Raw genomic sequence first — 18,101 nt, 5'->3', positions numbered from 1 at the left:
ATTCTACAGGATGACCCTCCAATATCAGAACATGCACAATCTTTTATCATAGATGATACCCTCTCTGTTTCTATACATTGCAGTAGACATGTTATAATATTAAGGTGTTGTAAAGGAAACTTTGTAAGGAAGTTTGTAAGAGTTATATGATTCGATGTAATAATCTCGATTTCTTGTTTGTTACAGCAGAAAAGAGAGTTTTATAAAGATAGAAAGATGGTCTTTCATAAATCAGGTGTTCCACAGGGATCCTGTGCTCCACCAACACCAAGACTGCACAACCATGTTAGTTACTAAGACAGGAAATGATCTTGCTGCTGTTTGTAAGAATGGTAATTTGCCCATAATAATTCTGGAATGCCTTACCTAGTTTCTCTCTGACTGTCCTAAGGACAAAATCTCTGGTGTTTATATGTTTTCCTGTAGTTCTATCAGTAAGCTTTTAAGGCATTGCACCTCAAATCGTTTAAGAAAAGAAATGTGACAGACTGTTATTCAGCAGAGCCTATAGTCAAGAGTATTTTAAAAGTCATCAATGCAATGCAGAGGGAAATCTGGTAAAAATTTTCCTCATGTTCCCAGGTAAAAGTTAAGAGTGAGATGGATAGAACAAATGAGATTCAGAGGAATCAAAACCAGTTCAAAATCCCCTTCATCTCACCCAGCGCTCACACTGTACCCTTGCACACTTCAGTTCTGGTACTCATGAATATGTACTAGTTGTCTGTGCTGTGGACATTGAGTGACAAGAGTTTCTATTTTGTCAGCTCAAGACTTATTCTTCCTTATTGATGAAAAGGGTCCAATTACTGAAGGAATCTCCGGAATGTCAGCCAGTAGCACATCATGTTGAGTTCTAAAAGAAAAGCTGGATTCTGGGGAAGAAATGAACTTGAGCAATGGATGTGTCCTCATTGTGACATCTGTCATAAAGTCAGCTACTGTCCTGGAGCTATCACACCCAGGATTCCTCTGGATCTGTATGAGAAGTTTCCATTATTATCCTTAATCCTGATAGATAACAGACATGAAGAATAGAATCTGACAAGCTGAAAGTTCTTCATGTGTTTATATCTTAAGCAAACTACTTTTGAGGTAAATAAACTCACATACTAAATCTATTTTCCTTTGCAACACAGGCTATCTTTTTTACCATTATTATTAAACTTTGCAAGTGAAATAACCCCATGTTGTCACCCAATAAGTGCTCTTCCTAAATTAGCTAATACCCTCTCTGTTTCTGTCATCCCCAGTTTCCTGTTTGGGTACAAGGATGATGGGTGTTAGACCATAACCCCACATTCATACCAAGCACAAAGTATCAGGAGGGACTAGAAGGTCAGAGAGTAGAATGGCCTGGGTAGCCAATGAAACCTTAATTTCAATGGGTCTGTAGTACAGACACAGTCCATTTGACAGCCTCCATGGCTTCCATTTTCTTGACCTGAGTATGGTAGATTTGTGATGCAATGTCATCTATCTCTGAAAACATACATATTTAGTATTTTACACTTACAACTCTAGCAGGTTTCATTTATATATTTTGAAACATATAAATATACATTTATATATATGCATATGCAAGTAATAACAATTAATTTAAAAAGAGACATGGATTTAAAAGAAATAACAATGAGGTATATGGGAAGACTTGGAGGGAGGAAAAGAAGGAAAAATAAATTTTTTTATTATATTATTATTATTATTATTATTATCATCATCTCAAAAAGAAAAACAAATAATTGAGAAGCCTATTATTAAATATATTTATATAAAATTATGTATTTAAAATATTCCCAGCTCTCACATATTTAATGATTTTCAGACAATATATTAGGAAGAATTTTATGCTATTTTTTTCATTAAAAAATATCTTTATTTTGCTATATCGTGTGTATAAATTTTGCCATGGTATCTACAGAGGTCAGAAGAGGCCATAGGATCCCATAGCACTCAAGTTTCAGTTGTCTTAAAGGTTCTGTGCCAATGCTGGAAAGCATTTCCAGATCTAAGCAGGAACAATTCCTCTTTTTAAAAACTGTCCTCTCTCTCTCTCTCTTTCTCTCTCAGTTTATTTTATATATGACTACGCTATCAATTTTATGCCAGAAGAGGGCATCAGTTCTTATTATGGATGATTGGAGCCACCAGGTAGTTGTTGGGAACTAAACTCAGAACCTCTGGAAAAGCAGTAGGTCTTAACTGCTGAGTCATCTCTCTAGCCCAAACAATGTCTCTTAATCAATGAGCCAACTCTAGGATTTATTTAATCCATATTCTTGAATTGTTTTGAATTCTCAATAGACTATGAGATATTCTACAAAATTTATTGACTACTCTTTATAATGTTTTCAGTTACCAAAGAACTTATTCAAATATTTAAAATTAAAAACATAACAAGACATAACCTTTTCCCCTTTGTGCTTAGTCTTTTACAACTGTTGCTCAAGCCAAGTGTTATGCTATAAAGAAATCTTCTCAGCAAACTTTTCCTTTGTGTGAATTCCAGAAACCATGGAAAAGACATGGTCCAGATCAGAGTTTGTGTTTCTTCACATCTTAATCTAATCAAAATAATTCCTAACAAGCATAGGCAGAACCTGAACTAAATAAGACCAATCGTCACACTTGTGCTTGGAGTTTTGTTTCATAGGCGATACTTGAAATAAGTTCACAAACTGAGTGATTATTTTGGGTCTGAGCAGCTGGGACACAAGCGAGGCAACCCCCCCAACATACCAACATAACCATCACAGAGGGTTGTTGTTGGTTATTTGTACACTGTGTAAAGATGTAAGGCTGTGATTGGTGTTATAAAAAGCTGAATGGCCAATATCTGGGCAGGAGATACAGGCAGAACTTCCACCAGAGAAAGAACTCTGGGAAGGAGAAAGGCAGAGTCACAAGTGAAGCATGGAGAGGATCAGGAAGTGCAAGATGGAAGAGAGGTGATGCCCCATGGCAGCATGTAGATTAATATAAATGGTTTAAGTTCGAAGAACTAGTTGAGACAAGCTAAGTTAAAGGTAAAGCTTTCAAAATTTATAATAAGTTTCCATGTCATTATTTGAGGGTTGGGAATCAAAGATAGTCTGACAAGAAAGCTTGCTGCAGAGGGCGAAATTAGAAAGTGAACATGAATTTAAGAATACATATAGAGGTTCAACTCAAAACATGATTAATTTTGTGGATCTTGTAAGAGTAGGAACTTATCTCTGACTCTTTTGCCTGCTCTCAGAACTATTTTTCTTTCTATTGAGTTGCCTTGTGCAGCTCCACTCCAAATGAAGACTTTGGCCTTGCCTTACAGTATGTTTTATTTTATTTTATTTTTGTTCTGTATGGCTGTCAGCTCTTGGAGGACTGCTCTTTTCTGAAGAGGAAACCAGAGGGAAAGGGGATCAATCTGACGGAGAGGGGATATGGAGGGGATCTGGGAGAAGTAGAGGGAGGGAAAAGTGCAGTCAGATTATTGTATAAGAATAATCTTATACAATAATAATAGAAAAAGAATCTTTTCAATAAAATTAAAAATAATGTAAATGATTAAAAAACAAACACTTGAGTGATTAAGGTAAGTTTACTTGAGTGAACACACACCCCGTAAACATTATAGCTTGGATGGAAAAATATCATGACAGTTAGTAGTCAAGAAATACCACAAAGTCACAATGCACAACAAAACTCAGGTAAGAGATTTATTGGGAGGGGGAAAAACAGTAGAAGGGCTGGCTCTTCTCGGGTGAGAAACAGCAGTAAACCGAACAGGATACAAGGCTTATACACAGTCTCTAGGAAAGGGGTGGAACTTTTCAAGGTAGAGCTTTCCAGGGTGTTGATTGGAGGATTTCATGTACAGAGATTGGACTTCTACTCTGTAGGGTGTGAGCAGGATCCTGCGATTAGGGCAGTTAGAATATTCTGTGGGTAGAACCAGCCAATTAGAGGTCCTCATGGATGGGCTCTAACTAGTTCTGTGTCTCAAGGGACTTACATTGTCCCCTTTTTGTTTATTATAGAGAAACAGTCAGCACAGAAACAAGGGTAATGTTATCATTAGGATAGTTGCTGTTTAATCAGATTATTGATATGCTAGAAAAACTTGATTTTCACCGTTAGGGTTATGTTGGGGGAGGCGACACATTTGTATTGTGGATACTCAGAGACCAAATAATCACTCAGAAAGTATATTATTTGTGATACTGTTTGGCCAATCAGTTAAGCATATTTTGGCTTACTCTTATATCCTAAACTAACCAATTTCTATTAATACATGTATCACAACTTGGCTGTGGTTTACCATGTACAGTTTCATCCATGGCTTCTCTGGACTCCACCTTCTTTCTTCCAGCATTCAGTGTAGTTTTCCCTGCCCAGCTCTACTCTGTCCTATCAAAGGCCAAGGCAGCTTCTTTATTCATTAACCAATAAAAGCAACACATATACAGAAGGACTTCCAACACCAAGGGTATAGTCAGGAGTTTCTGGCCTCTGATTCTACAGCTAGGTGCCAGCAATCCAACAATAGCAACTGATTAAAAGTCTAATTAGAGATCTTTTGAATCAGTTGTTGAAGAAATCTAGTCAAGAAGTTTATAAGGCAGGATGCAACTAGTAGGATTATGAAAAGCAGGAGAAACGAAATTAAGAAGAGTAGTATCCAATTTCATATTAGTTTTTCAGTGAGCCACTAGGCAGAGGCATTGAGTTGTGTCTTATATTTTTGGAGATCCAGGAGTTGTCAGATCTTATCTTTTATTATATCTGACTGGTTGTCATAGAAGCAACATTCCACCCAGAGTAAGAGACAAAGATTAATTTTTTTCTGCTCTCAGTGAAAAATCACACCAATTTTGTAGCACTTATGGTGGCCCAGTGAGTCTATTTGGTCCCACGGGGTAAGAATGGTCTTGACCAACCACTGAAGATCTTGGAGGAACTCAGAAAAAAACCAATGGTAAATAATTAGGGAAGTAGTCAGTCCTGGGTTTTTGGCACCAAAATGTCAGTGTTAGAGCTCTGGAGGGAAAGATTTCCTAGCCATCCGAAATGAAACTGTATCCATCATCAGATGAAGGTTCTCACTCAGGATAGTGTTTTCTATTTCCATCCATTTGAATGCAAAATTCGAGAAGTCATTGTTTTTTTACCGCAGCGTAGTACTCTAATGTGTATATATTCCACACTTTCTTCACCCATTCTTCCTAGGACATCTAGGTTGTTTCCAAGTTCTGGCTATTACAAATAATACTGCTATGAAAATTGAACAAATGCTTTTGTCATATGATAGGGCATCTCTTGGGTATATGCCCAAGAGTGGTATTGCTGGGTCTAGGGGTAGGTTGATCCCGAATTTCCTGAGAAACCGAAACACTGATTTCCAAAGTGGTTGCGCAAGATTGCATTCCCACCATGATGATGGATGGAGATAGAGACAGAGGCCCACACTGGAGCACTGGACTGAGCTCCCAAGGTCCCAGTGAGGAGCGGAAGGAGGGAGAAGATGAGCAAGGAAGTCAGGACCACGAGGGGTGCACCCACCCACTGAGACAGTGGGGCTGATCCATTGGGAGCTCACCAAGGCCAGCTGGACTATGACTGAAAAAGCATGGGATAAAACCGAACTCTCTGAACATGGCGAGCAATGAGGGCTGATGAGACGCCAAGGATAATGGCACGGGGTTTTGACCCTACTTCATGTTCTGGCTTTGTGGGAGCCTAGCCAGTTTGGATGTTCACCTTCCTAGACATGGAAGGAGGGGGAGGACCTTGGACTTTCCACAGGGCAGGGAACCCTGACTGCTCTTTGGACTGGAGAGGGAGAGGGGAGAGAGGAGTGGGGGGAGGGGAAGAGGGGTGGGAGGAGGGGGAGGGAAGTGGGAGGCTAGGAGGAGGCTGAAACTTTTTTATTTCCTTTTCTCAATAAAATAAAAAAAAGAAAAAAAAAAGAAATGAAACTGTATCTACAGCTCAGAGGTAGCCTGGTTGTCAGAAGCCAGGCTGTACTTGGAGGTGTTATAGCTCTTAAGGGAAAGATAACCTGAGTGTCAGAAGCCATGCTATATCTGTGTTACAGCTCTGGAGGGAAAGGTATCCTGGCTTTCACAATCCAGGCTGAACCTATATATTTGAAAGGAAAGGTATCCTGATTGGTGGAAGTCAGGTTATCCCTGTAGGTGTTACAACTCTGAAGCATAGGAAAAGTAAACAATGCGAAGAGCTCCATAGTGTCACTTACTTACTTACCCAGTAATAGGGAGAGGCTATTGATTATATCATGTAGAGGAGAAAATAGCTAAAGAAAAAGTATCTTAGTAAGTAGAACTGTATAGGTGATGAGGCCCTGAAGAGTGTTATAGGAAGTATACCCACTTGGTAGGAAACATAAAAGGTGGAGAAGATTCTTTCATAGATAAGGGAGTCAAGACCTCAGAAACTATGGGGGGAGAGTGGGTATTGGGTATAGTTGTGTTTTTCTTTCTCATTTTTAGGTTGATAAATGTGAATTCCAGTAGTATGACAGCCTAGGTACAGAGTCAGGCTTCAGGAGACCACTCACACAAATGGAGTATAGTTTAGACTGACATCATTAATTATAAAAATTTTTATGACTATGCTTTAAGCAAAACATTTATTAAATAACCAATAAAAGCCACACATAGACACTCTCCCCTCCTTTAGATTTGCATTGTCTTTCATTCTCCATCATACTTAGGATTCCCTCAAATCTTTTGAGCAATTAAATTAATTTCATTATGACCCAGAATATAATGGGTATAACTCTTACTTGAAGGGGTTATCTGCGTTGGCTGTCTGAACAACTTCTTAGTAGCCTTTGGTTTCAATGAAACCAAAAGCCATTCACGGGCAGGGTCACCCTTCTTAATCATTTGAAATATTACCCTTGAGTAAAATTTTATGATTTTTCAATGTGAAAATTACTGAAAACGTTTTTTTAGACTTGGACAAGTGTAAGTTTACCCACTCTCTTCATTTCCAAGAGAATTAAATGATAACGTAAGAACGCCAGTGTTGAAAGGCTCTTGGCTACTTTCTGATAAGAGTTAATTAAAACTTCACTGACTTAGCTTGTGTTCCTTGTCGCTGTTGCCCTAGTAATTATATAGTTTGGATATGAATAGTTCATTTGCAATGGCAAAGTCAGGCAACTAGGAGATTTAAAATAAAAACTGTGTAAACGTTTTAAATGAGATCTTTAAAATGTCACTTATTTATGCATGAACTCCTAAGAACACTGAGTAACAAAACCACAGCATTTTCCTGAGTGATTTGGCACATTCTTAATTGCCAAAAGAAGGGATGTGACTATAAACAAGGGGAATCGCCTCTGCTCTTCATCTGACTTCAGGCAGAGAATATTACCATCTTTAAACAAAAAAATAGCACAATTAATATACAACTAAAGAAATAAACCAATCTGGTTTCAGAAAGAACAGAAGACATTGTGGTTAAATAATTAAATCTACTTCAATATTTTATGATATATACATGTTGTTTTTATAATTAATTGCTATCAAAATAAGCAAACTAGCTTCAAAAGAAAAACAAAAGAAATTGAAAATACAGATGAAAATATTCAACTGTAATGGATGTTCATTTCTTAAGAAATAAAAATTCTAAATGTTATTTGAATATTAATTTATTTAAATGTAACATTGTTATTAATTGGCATCCAAATATATTTATTAAGCATATATGCAATGAGCCCAGGTATCTTTTTATGTATCTGTAATTTGAAATGTTATTCATAAATTAAGATTTTCCTTTTCATAAAACATATTAATATAACTACAAGGATGCTTTGATTTCTACCAATAAGAATCTGCTTCAAAGCAAAATTGTTCTTTCAAGAGAAGCACTAGAAATATACATCAGCAAAACAAAGTAAGTACCACAAATATTGTCTGCCTTAAAAATAAACAGATTTACAGAGTGACCCTTCATATCATAATAAATATCCCACTGCTTTATTCTAAAATTTGCCTTTGGAAAGACTTATAATGGAACGTGCCTTGCCAGCAAAAAAAAAATATACTAACATGTTGCTTTAGGCGGATGCTGGCCCAGATGGATGGGAAGATTTATGGTGTGCTCTGGCCAAGCGCTCAGACGTTACTGTCTTACAGATGAGTAAACATCCATAACAAACAAGTCAGCAGCCTTGTATTTCAGTGTAGCAGATCATGAGACACCATCTGCCCACCGCAGTGATTTGCCAAGACTACAGCCCGGCACACTGTTCCATTTTACAATGTTTAACAAGGAAATGACAGCTTTTCTTACAGGATATCATTATTTGTCTGCTGATTCTGAAATAAGCAGGGACACAAATACTTTAAGAAGACCAATTAAATGAATGATAGATGTCGTGGCTAATGTTGGGAAGTAAAATAATGCTTTCTTGTGATTTACGTGTAAATAAGGTAAGTAAAGGTAAAACCTACTTTTTCATAATTCAACTTTATTTTTATTGTAGTTTTTAAAAGTTGTTTATTTATTTATTACTTGTTTGTGAATGCACACTGTCCCTCCGTGTGTAGGCAAAATAGAATATTGAATCTCTTATTGCTGGAGATACGGGTATTTCCAGAATGCCTCTGTTTATTACATGACTGCTGGAATAGGGGCTCCAACCCTCATGATTGAATAACAAGTACTTTAAACCACTGATCCATCTCTCCAGCCTCTTTCTTGAGTGATATTGAGTTCATAGAGAAAAGGATCCCCAAGTAGAAAGAATTCATACAATCCTCCACTGTCCTAGGATTTCACTGTTCTAAATTAAACATTTAGAAGAAGGAATATAATGAACTCTTCATTTTATTCTTTTTAAATCCTGGTATGTGTCTCTATTGTACCTTTAAACGTATCTTCGTGTCCTAGTTGCTGTTGTGGTTTGCAAGTAATACATCTGGGTAGAATTAGTGACTGCTTTTCTCCCTTTAACAACTTGTATATCAACAATGGAGCTATTCCCCAGGGTAGAGGTTTCCGAGTCAGTTACATATTGATTCCTTGAAGGATCATGTTGGAAGTCTGTGATGTTTTTAACAATAAGGACTTCCCTGTGATTTCTGGAGGGCACACAAAAACAACAGCAATAGCCTATTCTTTTATTTTATTTTTTGTGGGTGATCTGTCCTGAGCTCCCTTTCTAGTGTGAGTAGGCAAGTGTATTGCATTTCCCTCAGGAAAGTATACATTTGGGACTTTTGATATATTTAATTTTCTGGGGTTGTTTAGGTGGATGGATTGCTTTTTGTTTTTGTCTTTTCAGGAACTAACTGAAATATTATTATTATATAAAATACATCAAGCCGGGCGATGGTGGCGCACGCCTTTAATCCCAGCACTTGGGAGGCAGAGGCAGGCAGATCTCTGTGAGTTCGAGACTAGCCTGGTCTTACAGAGCTAGTGCCAGGACAGGCTCCAAAGCCACAGAGAAACCCTGTCTCGAAAAACCAAAAAAAAAAAAAATAATAATAATAATAAAATACATCAATATTCTTCTGATGTATTTTTTTCAAATTATTTTGTTAGGTCTTTGAGAATTTCATTCAACATCATTTTGAGTGAGGTAACCCAGACCCAGAAAGACATTATCACCTGTACTCACTCATAAGTGGTTATTAAACATAAAGCAAAGAAAACCATTCTCCAAATCACAATCCCAGAGAACCTAGACAACAATGATGACCCTAAGAAAAACATACATAAATCTAATCTACATGGGAAGTAGAAAAAGACAAGATCTTTTGAGCATGGGGACCTTAGGAGCAGAGGGTTGAAGGTGAGGGAGAGGGTTCGTGAGGGAGAGGGTTCAAAAGGCAGGGAGGGGAGCAGAGAAATATAAAGAGCTCAATAAAAATCCATGAAGAAGAAAGTGAAATAGTTTTATTGGTAGTTGTTGTATTGCAAAATAAAATGTCTATAGATAATGAAAAAAGAAATAGCTACTTTAAAATAAATTTTACACAGAATCAGTCATATGCCCATAAACCAATGGTGTTATGTAGGCCAAGAGGGAAGAACAGGGATCAAAGGTTTGAACCAGCTGTGAATATTCAAGATCTATCTCTCCCCTATGAGAAGAGGGCAAAGCAGTCCTCATTTTAAACAGAACATTCAGCAGTTACTTTTTCATTTCATATACACATGATTTACACATCTTATAACAACATTTTAATCATAAGTACATGAGTTTCTGATTTTTGTGTATTTCTGGTGAATTACCTCATCGCAGGGGACCACAGCAATTAGGTGTGGTCCTAAGCGGGCTACCTGAGACACCCACACCGAACTATCAGTTGGAACCCAAACATAGACAACGGTGTAGGGGTATTATTTATTTTGCCTGTGGTTTCTGGACTCACAACATGCGGTTGTCACAGAAATTTCTTTACAGAGTTATATATTCAAAAATTTAATAATTGTAAGATCAGAATATTGAAATGGGAGACAATGGGGCAGAAAGTGTTAGCCAAAATAAAAAAGAATAAAGCCACGGGGAAATGTTTCATTTTATAACTCATTAAAAAGCATTGAGATAGGTTTGAAGGCTCATAACATATAGCTATGTAATTCAAACCATAGATGCAATAGGACACTAAGCATAAGCCTTGGTGATAAGTTTAAAGCAAATCAACTGTTAGGGCTCTCCAAAATAGGACAGGCTATTGTCATTCTTCCTGGTTGCCGACCAGAATTAGATGATGTCAGATTTCTGTTGCGATGACAGAACCCTCGAAAATAAAAACAGCATAGAGAAAGACAGCTTTTGTTTTACTACAGGTAAGATTCATTAAACAGAGAAGTCGGGGTGTGGAACTTCTTTAAAATCCCCAAGAAGGCCTGGAAGCTTGAGACCCAGCATTGACTGGTGTGTGATGATCCCGAAACATGTCCCTAACAGCTTTGCCTCAGCGACGGTTTCTGGTACTAATCACAGGTAAGTTTTCAGAGCTAAGCAGCACTGATTGACCCAGGAAACAACTGGATGTAAAGGAGAGGGTCCACTCTGCGGTTTATGGTCTCTTATTAACTGTAACTGATGTTCCAGCTCTCCTTTACCAGAAACCAAAGACTCTCAATTCAACATATCCTAGGAATGGTCCCAGTGGCACCCATTCCTACTCAAAGTTCACAAGCCAGTTCTTCATCTTTTGCATGTCTCTCAACACACTTACTTTCTAAGTCACCACGGGACAACTCTGCATACTAATAGCTGTCCCAGCACAGAGTTCCAAATACTTCTACACCCCTCCCCCAAACCGGCTTGGTTCTGTCATAGCAATAGCACGCTCTCTGGTACCGCTTCCTTCCCTGCTTCGTTCTCTACTTTTGTAGCAAACAGGAGCATGTAAAGCAATCAGGGAGGAAAGATGTATTTACTCTTACATTTCACAGTCCATCCTTAGGTGAAGGCAGAGCAGAAATTGAAACAGGGCACTCAAAGGCAAGAACCGAAGCATGTACCTTAGTGGAATAGGGCTTAATCTTTCTCTTTTCTTTCAATGAATAAAAAAATTGAAAAGTAAAATGGGTGTTTTATAGATAAAACTTTATAAAGATAGTTTATTAACAAATCATCAAAGAAAAGAAAACCAGGAATAAATTATTATTATGAAGATTCATTTTTATGCTATCATTTAAAGACTTTTTTTAAAAATTATTTTGGTTTTCAAATGAAAGGTCAGCTACCATAACATGAGTAGGAAACATAAGCTTGTCCTTATTTGTCCAAATCATGATTCTTTTGCAAACTGAGAGCTAAAATTGTATGTCAACAATTCCAAGCTGTTTATATAACACCCTAAGAACTGAATGCAAAGGATTACTCACTGGCAATCCCTGTGCCCCTCAGATTCTCACTATGGATTCCAATGTCTCTGTCACCCTCAACTGTTGCTTTCCACTCCCTTCCCTTTATTTAATTGGGAAAATTAGCATCTCATTAATTACAATGACTTAGATGCTCTAGACTTTTATTTCTATGCACAGTAAGAAAACATCCACACAATGGTTCCTTTCAATCGCTGTCAGCATATTTAAAAACTGTAAAGAAAGTAAATAATTTCTATTATAATGCTGAGCAGAATGGAATAAAATATGAAGCTCTCTAAAGGCTGAAAGAATGACAGTTGTTATTGACAAATAACTTATAATACCAAAGGGCACAATATTTTAGAATAAAAAGCAAGGAAAAAACATTGAACAGCAGGTTTTCCATGTTCTAATCTTTTTTATTTTGTAACATTGGTTCAGAATGTATGATGTAAGCTAAGTATTTGCTTCATGAGATCTTTTCCTAGATGATCCTAGATTTCCTTTTCTACACTGAAAAATGTCTGTACACCCTACCATAAAGGGAATCAATAATTTAAGATTGCCCATTTTTTAAAGTGGAAGAGCTTTGCAAACTAATAAATGACTTCATTAAGCAATAAATACATGAGTATTCACTACAGTAAGAATTTAAAGTATAAAATGTTAATCATACAATTTCCACAACAGTATATTGATTCTTTAAATTAAATGTCTAGCTTGCTTCAAGGGAACCATAAATAAAATATTTTTAAAGTCTTAAATATCAATATTCATTTAGTTATATTGATCAGTTGTCACTATATAGTTCTTAACTCAACTTAGCATACTTGATATTATGTTTTATTTCCAGATTTAAATTTATCTTCCTATTAATTTGAAGAATTGCCTTTATTGTATACAGAAAAAATGCCTCTATATTTTCTAAAATAATGACAATTTATGTTTTTCAGATCTTAATAGTGATGTAAATATCATATGTAGTTCAATAACTACTTTTTAATGCATTATAAATAACATTTAATCCGATGAAATTATTTCACAGAAAACATATTTTTTTATGATTGAATGCTACAAGGCATGGAGAATTCAGATTAGGACCAGACAGGTGAAGGAGACCTACATGCTTGCATGGGGCAGCCTGATGTGGGCTGATACTAGAAACCATGCCCCATCCACCGTGCCTTGCAGTACCAGGCAATCAGACAGCATTATATTGAGCAAATATCTGGTAGAGTATTAGAGAGAGGCAGAATGTTTTATGCCATTCAGAGAGACACAGATATGAAGAGGCAAAGGTGTTGAGGAGCGGACTAAAATGGGTGCGTGCTTTCAACCAGGAGCCATGATGGGTCTTTGGCCCTGTTGCAGCCTCTTTCTGTTTTGAAGTCTGTGGCTCCTGTTACCAGCAGAGGGCCCTACCCCTCAAAAGCTAAGGCACTGAGGCTTGCTGACTCTGTCTCTAACTGGCTGCAAAGCTCAGGAAAGCAGGATCTGAATCTCCTCTGGGCAGAACAGTAGAGCTGACCCTATTTGCAGGGTCTGTGAGCTGTCTCTGAGGATGTGAGAGTGTCAGAATTGACCCCCCCCCACACACACACACATACACACACACACACACACACACACACCATGTGGTGGCATGTAGCAGACAATGGAGCTGGTTCTGCTCCACATGAGCTACCACACTTGAGAAACAAGCCCTGCTCCTCACCTGGGCAGCACAGCAGAGGCGACCATGTTGATGGAATTGGACAGGTGGGGTGGGAACTTTGATCTTGTACTGTGGAGGCCGAAAAATACCGGCCCATTTCCTGCCCAGCCAAACCCACCAGAAACCACTCTCCTGCCATCAGGAACGCCTGAAGGTCTCGTGCTCAGAGCAGCTGTAGGCACTCAGACCAGGGGATTACAAGAAATTCAGGATCTGGGGTCTCACTGTTCCCAACAAGGGGAGGGATTTGGTGGGGACATCTCATTTAGGACAGTTTTCTAAGGTCTCTCACTCTCTGCACATTGTCTATCTGTGGTCTCTATGTTTGTTGCCATGTGCTGCAGGAGGAATCTTTTCTATTCATGGGCAAGCAAGGCACTGACCTATGAGTGTAGCTAAATGGCATTAGGAGTCATGTTGCTATGTTACTGTAGCAGAATGATAGGAGAGTAGAGCATAAGGCATTCACCAGGATCTGCTTAAACAGAGGCAGTGTGGTAGGGATGAACACGGTGGGAAGATACAAAGCCATTGTCTTGACAGAGAGGATGTTGGACTTTTCTTGCAAAAAGAAGACAGAAAATAATTTTCAATATATAAATTTCATTTGACATTTAGTTATGAAAAAGCATATTAGTTTTTTCCCTTCCAAAACTGTAAGAAATTTTACTGTTGTCATTCACAAAATATTTTATTGTTTGTTACAGCACAGAGGACATAAATGATTTTCAATATTAATACATTGAACTTACAGATCCTATTTTAACAGAGCAAAGATGCAGAGAAAGAAGGAAGGCTGTAACACTGTACCGTAGCAAGTTTTTCCTTGGTGGAAGCAAAGAGCAATGGGTTCGAGGCATGGCCAGTTATTCCATTTCCTGTGTCAAGAAGCATAATTTCAAATACTACCATGAGAAATTGTGGTGGCACAATTTAAAATGGAAACTGAATGAAGGTGAAAGAGGCTTGGGGATATTGATGTGCAAAATATCATGTCCACAAATACTATCAGTTTCAGCTTGTTAATAAAAATATTATAAGCATTTGTGTATATTGTATATGTATGTAAATGTGTTTATGTATGCACTTGTGTGTGTGTAGTGCATGTGCATTTGGGCATGTTAGATACCTGCCTGTATATAAACATGCTTATTTAGTTGAGAAGTAGACAGTAGTTTGATATTTCAATCACTCTCATTGGATCCAATGTTAAGTGATTAGCTTGATAGGTTTATGGTCCTTTTACCTAAGTTTCTCACATGGATGTTAGGAACCTACACTCAGGACCTCATGCTATTAGCAGGTACTTTACAAATAAGCTTTGCATTTCTCTTTGCTATCTTTCATAATTGTGCATATTTGGTCTTTAACTGTGATGCTCTTAATTACATAAATCATTATTCCTATTGTAAGAGTTGGTGTCTGTGTGTTTCTTCTGTTTTGTTATTCAGTTTTTTAAAATTTCTGAGTTTTTCATATATCTTTTTTGGCCTGTTTGTCTTCAAGATAGAGAAGCAAAGGGTATGGAGTTCAGTCGTAAGAGGTAGAGAAACTGGGAGGACTTTGGGGGAGGGGAAACCACTACAAGTGTATTATGTGAAAAAATGTCCAATAAAAATGTAAAAACAACTGATTTAAATGAAGATTATAAATATATTGCCCCTGATTACAGCGAGTTTTACATCCAACAATGTCAAAACACTAATGTCTTTAAATGAAAAAGCTACAATTTCTTTTTTTTTTACTAAAACAATTGCCGGGTTTCTATAATTGAAAATCAATTATATGCCAAAAAATTAACAGAAATAAAGACTGTGTGTCTTTGTGGTAATAATGTACTATCTGCTTTGAAATGTTTATTTAGGACAGAGCCATGTAAAGTTTGAACCATAACAGACAAATGTCTATATGACTCTAAAAATTATTGCTGTAAACTGAATTTATGTCTCTTTCATGAAAGTAGAAACAGGCTTGCTACTTGGCATAAATCTTCTAGGCCCCCTTGTGCATTAGTAGTTTATGGCTCTAATTAATTTATATTTGGGATTGTGTGTAAATATATGAGAATAGTGGATTTTGCCTGCCACGAAATCTTACAAAAGCAAATGAATGGATTTATACAAAGATGAATTCAACAAGCACTTATGAGTAGCAGATGGACTTAGAATTACCTGTCTGCCATCCTATTCCCAGTAGAAAACATTCTGCCAAATTTAAAGTAAATTAATGAAACTTGCTTACTGAAGGGAGACAATGTCATTAATACTTGGCAGGTGTTATTTGTTACCAACTGAAGGATATTTTTAGACATTTATTTTGCCATGTTTAGAGAAAATATATCCAAGACAACAACAAATTGCTTTTACTCATACTATTTTCAAAATATTATTTTACTTAGTAGATTATTGCAATTCTATAACTTAGCATATATACTGACGCTTGTATGTGTTTAAAACACAAATATATGTGCTTATATATGTGCTTAAAATGCAAATATAAGACCTTATATTTGTTTTATAAATTTAAAATCTACAAAATAAATATAAAATCTACTCAATTATGTGTTAAATATTTTAAAGATATCATATTCCACTGATCAAAAAATTAGTAAATGCAGTTTAACAATTAGTAGATTGTCAAAATTTGACACTCATTGCAAGCACAATTGTATCTCAGTGGTTGAGGTTAGGCTGCTTCCTCAATGGGTCTCAGCCTGTTGATTGAGAAAAACTCTGTGAACCTGCAATTAAGCACATCATCTAGACAAGCAAGTTTCCACTGTCTGGGGATCCTTCATTAGTCTCTGCTCTTTATATTAGAAGTATGTGATAATGATCCCAAGTTTTTACCTGAGCCTATTCCATCTTGTGTGCATGTCAGAGAGTTTGAGTTTATTTTTGTTCTTTCAAAGTTGTTGACAACAGGTGTGGCTAGAAAACAAGAGATTCTGACCTAGGGTGTGGTTCCTTGCTGTTTTGGACATTAAGATAGCCCATACAGGAAGATCAGATGACTTTGACCACAGGTCATAGAATTCAAGCATAATTCTGCTCCCTTTTTTGAAATAGGAGGTTTAACTTAGAGAGTGCCTGTTTCAGGATACTTGGTCTAGCATGTGTTCACTGCCCCAGATATCAGATGCTTTTATCAGGAATTAATGGCTTTATGCCTCAAGTATTGAAACTCACAACTGTTCTGGTTGTTCTTTATGTCATGTTAAAGCAGTTTTGTGACTTCTGCCCTCATTTTGTATTGGGGTATAAAAGCATATGAAAAATAACAGAGGATGAACTCGGTATACACGAGGAATGCCCTATCCCTGCCACCCTATGTCTCTGTGTCTCTTTCTTATCTCTGTTACTCCTTCCTGACATTTCTCACCCTCACACCCCTACCCTGGAATGTATGAACCTGCCACAGCTAGGACTGCAGCAGGAATTACTCCAAAACAGTGGCTTGTGACAATGTCTTTGCTTTTATATATAGAATATATTTCTAAATTATTCAAAAGAGAATGTGTGCAAATATATTTTCAGCACAGGGGTCATTGTAAGAAACTTCATCCTTATGTTTTATGCATCAAGTCAACAGTCAGCTTTTAAACAGAGAACTCTTGTATTGTCTAGTTACAAAATACAGATGCACATAAGAATTTATCAATTGTGACAGCATTCACAGGAATGTTGCCAGCTTCAACCAGACAACTCCAGCATAGAAGAAAGACGGGCATCGAATTCCACCACTAGCTGAGGGACTATTATCATTTAATAGTTCCTGGGTTTGGAGGAGTCAGTTTTCTTTAACAGTGTGACCCTTGATTGGCCATACACCCAGGAAAGTCACACTTCTAACACAAGCTTGGTAACACAAACTGGACTACATGGGTAAAAAAAAGAAATCCAAACCAAATAAAATATCTCAAATTGAAGAAGAAGCAACGGGAGGATGCCAAGTGTGCTAACAGAAGGAATTGGGAGATGGGGTATGTATTTTTAACAGGTTTTGAATGAAATTGTCCTTTATAGTTTTACTAAAATATTACTGAAAATAATCTTTTTCTCATATGATTTATGCTAATTGTTGTCCCTTACTCTACTGCTCCCAGTTCCTTTCCAGCTCCTTTCCCATCTGGAGCTACCCTCCTTCTCTTTCTCATTAGAAAACAAACAAGCTTTCAAGGGAATAACAACATAATCTAATATAATATACAATATAATATAACAAAACCCAACACATCAGAATATGACATAACAAACAAACATTTTTAAAAAATGCCAAAGAGAAGGCATAAAAAGCAGTTTTAGATGCAAAGACTCACATGGTCCTCATAGTGTTCCATAAAAACACAAAGCCCCCAAAAAATCCATGTGCTCTTGCTCTTCCTCTTTGGCTTACTGCGCTCCTGGCTTTGGCGGGATCTTTGGTCATGTAAGTTTTCCCTCAATTATTAAAATCTTTTGAATTGAGCTGGTCTAGTTATGTATCAATCGATCACACCCACCACATATGCACTTCGTGTCCTGTGTTCCCTCTGTCTCTCTTC

The sequence above is a fragment of the Microtus ochrogaster genome, chromosome 21 (genome assembly GCF_000317375.1).
Source record: "Microtus ochrogaster isolate Prairie Vole_2 chromosome 21, MicOch1.0, whole genome shotgun sequence".
NCBI classification, from domain to species: Eukaryota; Metazoa; Chordata; class Mammalia; order Rodentia; family Cricetidae; genus Microtus; species Microtus ochrogaster.
The sequence above is the reverse complement of the archived record's forward strand: the minus strand, read 5'-3'. Positions refer to the sequence as shown.